The following is a 10000-nucleotide window of genomic DNA, read 5'->3' as shown; positions in this document are numbered from 1 at the left end:
ATGGATTTTTCGTTTTCTTTTCCTTTTTCTTTCCTTTTTTTTTTTTTTTTGTGTGTGCTTAAGTCAGTGGGGGAAACTGTAAGACAAAAGATAAAGCGAAGTGCTGTATTATTTAGGAACTTGTTCCAAACTGCTTACCAGAACGATCATTGTTCGAATCCAGCAGGTGCCGTCACATTTCTGTAGAGTTTTTGTTGAATAACATAAGCCTGTTGTTGTACAAGCGACTGTCGAAGTTGTGGCTAACACAGTGGCTAGTTGCATTTTCAGTGAAATCAGCTGCTGCGGTCGAAGAAAGAGACGGAGAAGGAAAGAGAGAAGACAAGTGCGTGAGTGTGTGTGTGAAACGGAAAGAGTACAGAAGATACCAGACAAGTTTCCATAGAATAAATGACATAGAACTATACGCTAGACATCCTAACTGCTCGTGGCATAGCTGTACGATCATCCCACTATACACCTTAATTCTTCTCTCTCTTACACTTATATGTATGTATATGTCTTTTTCATTTATCCTACATACATATATATAAATATATATACATACACAACTGAGGTTTTGTTTCCTCTTTTTTTTTTCTAGTTTCGTTCGATTATAGATCTTTTCCGGGCGGCGAAATTTAAACGGGGGTTTTATTAAGATCCTTGCTTTAATATCGGTTTATTTATTTTTGTCGAACGAAACTCCACACGTGGGTGGATTGCTTACTCTTGGCAAATATTTAGTGTTCGGTCAGTGAATCTTCCTTAGTATGCAGTGGTATTTTACACCACTTTTACTACTGCTTCGTTTAGTAGCCTCAGGCCAACTTGTTTCTTCCTTCTTCTTCTTTCTTATTCTTTTCTCTTTCTCTTTTTTCCCTCTGCTTCGTTCACTACTGATTGACATGAACCGTTAAATCGCTTATCTTCCCTAACATCAACGCACAACTACAAATCTAAACATGAACCAACCAAGGAGTCTATGTCTACGTGGTCGTTCGGCTTGCTAGAAATACCAGTGAAATCTCCCACAAATCACATCCTACTATCAAGGAAAGACACGTTGGATAATGTATTTGTAGATACACTATGCTTAAATAAAAGGAGTGGTCACAACAGAAACATCGACCTACTCGATCACGGCCTGTGCTGAGGCTAAACAGCAACTCCACCACATCGAAACACCAATAGGTAGTTCGAAAGTTCATATCTCAGCAAAGACATGAACGTCACAAATTCTTGTCACTCTTTTCTTAAAACAATATTAATGCCTAATTAACGATAATTGTAACTTGGGCAAATGACCATACATTTTACGGGAGTGAACATTTTTATTAACTCCAGAAAGAGGAAGAACTAAGTCGACTCCGGCCGGATTTGAAAGCATAACGTCAAGGGATATATTTATTTGAATATAGACGTGATTAGCTTTCTACCAATTCTGCCATCCAGCTGCCCTCAAAATCATAAATGGCAAGCTCTTGTAAAATTCGCGGCCTGGTTTCAATACCTGTTTATCTCTACTGTTAATACATTGAGAGAATCATTACAGACTGTTTATCTTATGCTCCTATAGTGAGTGTGTGTCTGGGGGAAATGTATATACTCTATATAAGGTATAGAGTATATACGTGGGCATTAATAATAATTCTTTCTAACATTTCTAATGTACACACAAGGTCAGTAATTTTAGGGGCAGGGTGTTAATCGATACCATCGACCCAAGAATAGTAAAAAGCAAAGTTCACTGACCTCTGTAGTATTTGAACTCAGAATGTAAAGTGCAAGAAGAAATGCTGCTAAACATTTTCCCAAAGTGCCAACGATATATGGTTTTCTTCAGCCGGTGAGAAATGTCAAGTCTGCCCTCCTAGGACACTTTAAATTCGACCATGATAATTATGTATACTGTTTTCCGTGCCGGTGGCACGTAAAAAGCACCCACTACACTCACGGAGTGGTTGGCGTTAGGAAGGGCATCCAGCCGTAGAAACACTGCCAGATCAGACTGGGCCTGATGCAGCCTTCTGGCTTCACAGACCCCAGTTGAACCGTCCAACCCATGCTAGCATGGAAAGCGGACGCTAAATGATGATGATGATGTTTTGTATCAATCATGATAATTGTTTTTGTATTCCTGGATAGCAGGAACATGTCTTGGGGTGATGTTACCCCTACCATCTCTTGGAAGACAAGAATACCCTTCAGGTTCACTTGCATCTCCCAATCTGAGGCTGGATGCAAAATAGAAAATGGGTCCCCTATTATTGCTCTCATCCTAGGAGCCTTGTCAGTCACCTTCCCTTAGGAATTTGATGCCTTTCATGATGGTGGCTGCTGTTTGTTGACCTTAACCTTCTGCTAGCCTGTCCATTTGGTGATTTCTCTAAGGACCTTGTTATACTGCCACTTGTATTGGCTTTCTCTCAGTGATTTAGGACAGCCAGTCAAAATGTGGTTCAGGGTACAAAAAGTTGCTTCAAACTGCTTACCCTAAATTGTAATGTCATTTGGGGTTGGCAAAAACAATAATAGACAGGATGAAGGAAAATGTTCCTTGGTCAGTTATCCAGAGTTTGCTCCAAAACATTTTGCTCTTGAATGTTTGGTCCCTCTATATCCATTGTCCTGCTGGGCAAGTCCTACTTCCTTTACACAATGATCTGCAGATCCTTTGTACTATGAGCCCTCTCTTCTATGTACCTGGCATTGATATTTTTCCACCTCCCGACTCTCTAGTTGCCAAGTCCAAGCCATCTTTTAGAGGCTACTCCAACAATCTCCTAGTACTTCCCATACATTTCTGCTCCTTTCACAGTTTCCTGGAGCTTCTACCTTCTGCTACTTTATGGTCTTGTTGACATGTCTGACTTTTTCATTCTCAAATAAAAGCTACAATTGAATGATTAAATATTAGATTAAATATTAGAAAAGCTGAGGTGCAGTGGAATAGAGAGAAACTGTTAAAGTGTTGGGGTTGGCAAAAGCAATAACAGACAGAATTTAGTAACAGGCATTTTCACATTTTATGTTCAAAACCTGTCAAGATCCCCCTTTACCTTTAAGCAAAGCAATTGTAAATTCCTGGAATCTGCTTAATTTTACTCACTCCCAAGCATATACGTGTATATGTTTGTGTGTCTGTGTTTGTTCCCCCAACATCGCTTGACAACCGATGCTGGTGTGTTTATGTCCCCAGGCAGAATCGTAAGCACGCCGGGCAAAATGCGTAGCCGTATTTCGTCTGCCGTTACGTTCTGAGTTCAAATTCCACCGAGGTCGACTTTGCCTCGATAAATTAAGTACCAGTTACGCACTGGGGTCGATGTAATCGACTTAATACCTATGTCTGTCCTTGTTTATCCTCTCTGTGTTTAGCCCCTTGTGGGCAGTAAAGAAATACATAACTTAGTGGTTTGGCAAAAGACACCGATAGAATTAGTACTAGGCTTACAAAGAATAAGTCCTGAGGTCAATTTGCTCGACTAGAAAGGCGGTGCTCCAGCATGGCCGCAGTCAAATGGCTAAAACAAGTAAAAGAGTAATGTAAATAATTCCTCATCTTAGTCCTTGGCCCTTGGGCTCTTTCCAAGGTACAAGGCAAATTTCACTCGTGTTGGTGCAATGGAAAAAACAGCACATTCTGTAACAGGGCTGGCATTAGAAAGGCACTGAAAGCATGCTAAAATAGACCTTGGAGCATGCTGCAAGTCTTCCAACTCATCAGTTCCTGTTGAACGACCCGGCCCATGCCAGCATGAAAATTGGAATTAAATGCAATAACGATAATGATAGTAAACAACAGAGAGAACACAAAAGGTCACACGAGAGGCATCACTTCTCTGTTGTGTCAAGTAGCTGCATCAACAGCAGATGTCAGCTGCAGATCGAGAGCAGGCATTTGTAGACCATGTGCAAGCCTGCCACAGGATGATCACTGAACAAAAGCAGTCAATGGCGACTTATGGTGGGCAGTTGAAGAAGGAAAAAGAAATGAATATATATATATAATATATATATATAATATATATATATTATATATATATATATATATATATATATATATATAGGTACCGGGTTGAGTTGGGGTTAACCACAGTAAATAAGGTACTCAATACATAGCAGAGTAAATTAATTTAATTTATAGAAGGAGCTTCTGCAGGACTAGAACTGTTTCATTCAAATGAAATCATCAGGAAGCTTGGTTGAATGAAACAGTTCTAGTCCTGTAGAAGCTCCTTCTATAAAATAAATAAAATATATATATATATATATATATATACATATATATATATAGGCGCAGGAGTGGCTGTGTGGTAAATAGCTTGCTAACCAACCACATGGTTCAGGGTTCAGTCCCACTGCGTGGCACCTTGGGCAAGTGTCTTCTGCTATAGCCCCGGGCCGACCAATGCCTTGTGAGTGGATTTGGTAGACGGAAACTGAAAGAAGCCTGTCGTATATGTATATGTATGTATGTGTTTGTGTGTCTGTGTTTGTCCCACTAGCATTGCTTGACAACCGATGCTGGTGTGTTTACGTCCCCATCACTTAGCGGTTCGGCAAAAAGATACCGATAGAATAAGTACTGGGCTTACAAAGAATAAGTCCCGTGGTCGATTTGCTCAACTAAAGACGGTGCTCCAGCATGGCCGCAGTCAAATGACTGAAACAAGTAAAAGAGTTAAAGAGTATATATATCAGCACACAAAACATAAATGAAACACAGTTACCCGACTGAGTTGAAGGCAGATCTATTTCTGCCTTTATTACACATACAGAAAACTGTGTTGTTGAAATGTACCCAACACATGTACTACAGCAGTACTATGTGTAGCTTAAAAACTGAGATTGAAAAGCAGGGGTGAATTATGCCTACCTAATCTACAGAAAAATAAAACATTTTGCATTTTATGCATAGTAACCTTCATAATTTTTATTGAATTAGGTGCATATTTTGCCATGAGAGGAAAATGTTGCTATCAATCTATTTTATTCAAGATAGGCACTGCCTACGTAGATGGCACATCCCTGATACATATATAAGAGTAAAAGAATATTTCTATATATATATGCACATACACACACCAACATACATATATATAGACAGAGACGAGCCGACAGAAACGTTAGCATGCCGGGCGAAATGCGTAGCCGTATTCCGTTGCCGTTACGTTCTGAGTTCAAATTCCGCCGAGGTCGACTTTGCCTTTCATCCTTTCGGGTTCGATAAATTAAGTACCAGTTACGCACTGGGGTCGATGTAATCGACTTAATCCCTTTGTCTGTTCTTGTTTGTCCCCTCTGTGTTTAGCCCCTTGTGGGTAGTAAAGAAATACATATAGACAGAGACATACACATATATCTAGTTCAAATTTACAGAAATCAAAAGACAAAGACAAGGAGGGGGAACAACAAGCAACCTTATCAGCTTGATGCTCAGGAAGAATGGAAAAGTCTTTGATATTTCGAGCCTATGCTCTTCAGCAGAAAGGGTTAAGAGAAAACATGGAGAGAGAAAGAAGATATGTAGGGGTTAATGGTTCAACTTGATGAAATGACTGGAAGAAAGAGGCTGAGAGAAAGGGAGATAATAACAGTGAACTAGAGTGTGCAAGCACATTTATGTATGTAAGGATGGAGTATGTATGTGTAAATGGGGGTGAGCACGTGTCAATGTATGCGTGGGTGAGCTTAAAATTATATGAAACAAAAACGAGCTAAGAACGGGCAGTGGCATGTATGAGATAGATAAAATATACAGATATATCAAATACCATACAATGTAAGTTCTCAAGTTATGAAAATTATTTCTGCCTCTAAAGATACTATAATTACCAGATGGCAATTATGACCAGCTCCACATGAGAAGGGGAGATAATCTCAAGGATCAAGAATTCTCTGCAGTCGATCATCATCATCATCATCGTCGTCGTCGTCGTTTAACATCCGCTTTCCATGCTAGCATGGGTTGGACAGTTTGACTGTGGGCTGGTGAACCAGATGGCTGCACCAGGCTCCAATCTGATCTGGCAGAGTTTCTACAGCTGGATGCCCTTCCTAATGCCAACCACTCCAAGAGTGTAGTGGGTGCTTTTGCGTGCCACTGGTGCCACAGGTGCCAGTCAGGTGGTACTGGCAATGACCTCGCTCGAATTTTTTACACATGCCAACGGCGCAGGTGCCAGTCGGGGCGATGCTGGTAACGATCCCGCTCGAATGGTGCCTCCTACATGTCACCGGCACGGAAGCCAGTTTGCTGGGCTTATTGTCTGGGTAGAAGAGGCCATTCGTGGATGCATGTTTCTGCCTTCAACAGGCATCATCAGCACAACAATTTTCCTAACTTATCCCCAGTAGCCAAGAAAATAAATATATACAAAAGAGTAGAATATACATATACAGCTTACTTAATTTGTATAAATTAAACAATACAAATACACTCTCACACACATGTAAACTGGCACTCCTTCAGTTATGATGACAAGTGTTCTAGTTGATCCGATCAACAGAATGGAATAGCCTGCTTATGAAGTTAACAGCAAGTAGCTAAGCGCTCCATCATCAGGCATATGCCATATACCTGATGATGTGCAGTGTCTTTGAGCAAACTCGAAATCTTGGGGCTAATGCCCACTGGCATATGGCATAGTGGTTAAGAGCGCAGGCTACTAACCCCAAGATTCCGAGTTTGATTCCAGGCAGTGACCTGAATAAAAATAATCATAATAATAACATCGAAAAATACCTTAGGAATGAGAACCCAGGTTTGAAATTTCCCCAAGACACCTGATGAAGGCTGGAGGTTATATTAGCCAAAATGTGTTAACAACAAACAAGATGAGGACAAATATCAGTCAAATCTAAATAATGTAAATAATGGCATAGGAGTAGCTTGCTTATGAACCACATGGTTCTGGGTTCAGTCCCACTGCGTGGCACCTTGGGCAAGTGTCTTCTACTATAGTCTTGGGCCAGCCAAAGCCTTGTGAGTGGATTTGGTAGATGGAAAGAAGCCCATTATATATGTATGTGCGTGTATATGTTTGTGTGTCTGTGTTTGACCCCCCAGCATCGCTTGACAACTGATGCTGGTGTGTTTATGTCCCCGTAACTTAGCGGTTCGGCAAAAGACACCGATAGAATTTGTACTAGGCTTACAAAGAATAAGTCCTGGGGTCGATTTGCTCAACTAAAAAGGCGGTGCTCCAGCATGGCCACAGTCAAATGACTAAAACAAGTAAAAGAGTAATGTACATAATTCCTCATCTCTGAAATATAGAACTGTATTATATTGACCACCGTGCTTGTTTTTTTTTTTAAAGTCTGGAACTTATTCTGTCAGTTCTTTTGCCAAACTGCTAAGTGACAAGGACATAAACAAACCAACACCATTTGTTAAGCAGTGGCAGAGGACAAACACATACGCAAAGACACAGACACAATGATCTGTACATATAGGAAGGACATATCGTGCACATGTGTGTAGATAGGATTCCTAGTAGCTTTTGTACCACCAGCTTGATAAGGATTAAAAGAAATGTTGGGAGGCCCTGGCTTCGCTTTAAGGACAAACTGAGGGAAAAACCTCAAACATGCGGTTGTTTCTCTAGTTTACTTTAAAGAACTCGCTCAAGTGTGATGCAAATGAAGATCAAACTGTTTTGAAGCAATTCAGAACTTCAAAAGTCAATTATTGATTCATCTTCAAGGAAAGAGAACTGGGGTAAAATACAGAAATGCGATCCTAGCAGAACATTGTAAGAGTTGTGTCCTGTCCTCAGGGTGGATGGACAATCTTGTAAATCTTTAGCTGGATTAAATTCACATCAGAGACACAAACATAAGTAATAATGATTATACTAAGCCTCCAAGCCCTCGTATGTTGAAATCAACAGGGGAGTTTGTTATATGTGTGTTCTTGTTGTTTGTATTTGTAATTGTGTAACATTTTCTCCTTTTTCTCAATTATTTGTCTGTGTTGTTGCATGTATTCGCTCGCTTTCTTCCCAAAATTTAATGCCCTTAGCTTAGATTTTTAGGGCCTACCAATTTTGAACAGTCTCAAGTATAACAGGCTGAAACTGTAAGGATGATTGGAAGCTTGACTGATGAAAGAAAGTCATAAATGTTCCAACCTGGCTTTTCTTGTCTGTCTTTGTATTGTCTGTCTGTCCGTATGTTTTTGTTGTCATCTGTTATGTTCTTATTCTGTTTTTTTTAAAATTAATATATATATATATGTGTGTGTATATATATATATACATCCCACCCATACCTGCATGGAAGGAAGATGTTAAGCAATGAGGATGATGATATGTGTATGTATGTATCACACACACACACTACAAACAAAACACACACACGATACATATACATACACGCACACACACACATACTTCATTGTACTGACCTGTGGCAGAGAAAAAAAAACCACTCCTTATTCTTACAAACTAGCCAGCTACTAGCCTGTTGTTTACTGCTACAACCACACACACACGTACACACACGCACACACACACACACGTGTCATCATTGCACACATACACACACACACGCACACGCAGACCTCCGCGCACGCACACATCCACACTTACACACACATTCCCCCTCCTACATTCGCTTGTCACGAGGTCACATTTTGAAAGACCAGAAGGAGAAAGGGTGAAGAAAGATGTTTTCAAAGACAGAAGAGTAGGAAAACATCTTTCTTCACCCTTTCTCCTTCTGGTCTTTCAAAATGTGACCTCGTGTGTACCGTTGGCGATTTTTTTTCCTCTGACTTCCCTTCTCTGGATCTTTCCTTCTCCTATGTTTCCGACGAAGAGATCCGCTCGAAACGTTAAACCCTCCTTCTTCCCTTCTTTCCTGAGCATCCAATAATACTATATTTCTTCCACGTCCTTGCGTTGTTGTGTTTTTTTGTGTTTTCTTGTTTGGATTAACTCTATATATAAATATATATATATATGTGTGTGTGTGTGTGTGTGTGTAAATGGATGAATGAATTATCCTTTGTTTACCGTTAACATGGAAAATTCAATAAACAGTCACCAGGGTAGCAAAATTCACACAAGTAGCAAGGATGTAGCGACCTACTCAAAGGTAGAAACTCCGGGTTAATGTGCAGTCATTTGTATAGTATAAGTAAATAAATGGAGCTGAACGCAGATGTTATTCAAATTCTTTTACTTTCGACATATGTTTCGAAGACAACATTGGTTTTATTCCAAAGGAATAAACGGTGTAAAATAATGTAATCTTCTCATCAGGAAAGAAAGAGAACCTATCTCAACAACAAAACATTATATTTACTTAAATATATATATATATATATATATATATATATATATATATATTTACTTATATATATATATATGACAAACTCTTCAGTTTCATCTACTAAATTCACTCAGAAGATATTGGTCAGGCCTGACCTATAACAGAGTGCCATGCAGTAGGACTGAACCCATGATCATGTGGTAGCAAAACAAACATCTTAACCACACAGCCATGCCTGCTGCTCTTCTGATTGTTCCATTTTTTTTATATATTCTTTTATTTCTTCATTCATTGACCTATATTCAGTCATCGATTTACTTCCCTAGTTTATCAATTTATCAATTAACTTAATAATTAAACAGTGAATAAAATCATTAATGATTTATCCATTTACCAGGAGTGGCTGTGTGGTAAGTAGCTTGCTAACCAACCACATGGTTCCGGGTTCAGTCCCACTGCTTGGCATCTTGGGCAAGTGTCTTTTGCTATAGCCCCGGGCCGACCAATGCCTTGTGAGTGGATTTGGTAGACGGAAACTGAAAGAAGCCTGTCGTATATATGTATATATATATATATATATGTGTGTGTTTACGTCCCGGTCACTTAGCGGTTTGGCAAAACAGACCGATAAAATAAGTACTGGGCTTACAAAAGAATAAGTCCCGGGGTCGACTTGATCGACTAAAGGTGGTGCTCCAGCATGGCCACAGTCAAATGACTGAAACAAGTAAAAGAG

General features: G+C 39.7%; 1 protein-coding gene across 3 annotated transcripts in view; it reads right to left on the bottom strand.

Annotated features, from left to right (window-relative positions):
* The window catches only part of LOC115220974 (diacylglycerol kinase beta), a 522104-nt gene extending 521673 nt beyond the window's left edge, over nt 1-431 (bottom strand). For all 3 annotated transcript variants that reach the window (XM_036510316.1, XM_036510321.1, XM_036510323.1), the window contains exon 1: nt 139-431. The gene's annotated coding sequence lies outside the window, so the exon portion shown is untranslated. The remainder of the gene's footprint in view (nt 1-138) is intronic.
* Between the last annotated feature and the right edge of the window lie 9569 nt (nt 432-10000).

Source organism: Octopus sinensis, linkage group LG17 (assembly GCF_006345805.1).
Source record: "Octopus sinensis linkage group LG17, ASM634580v1, whole genome shotgun sequence".
Lineage (NCBI taxonomy): Eukaryota > Metazoa > Mollusca > Cephalopoda > Octopoda > Octopodidae > Octopus > Octopus sinensis.
Note: the sequence above shows the minus strand (reverse complement) of the source record. Positions and strands in the feature narration are given on the sequence as shown.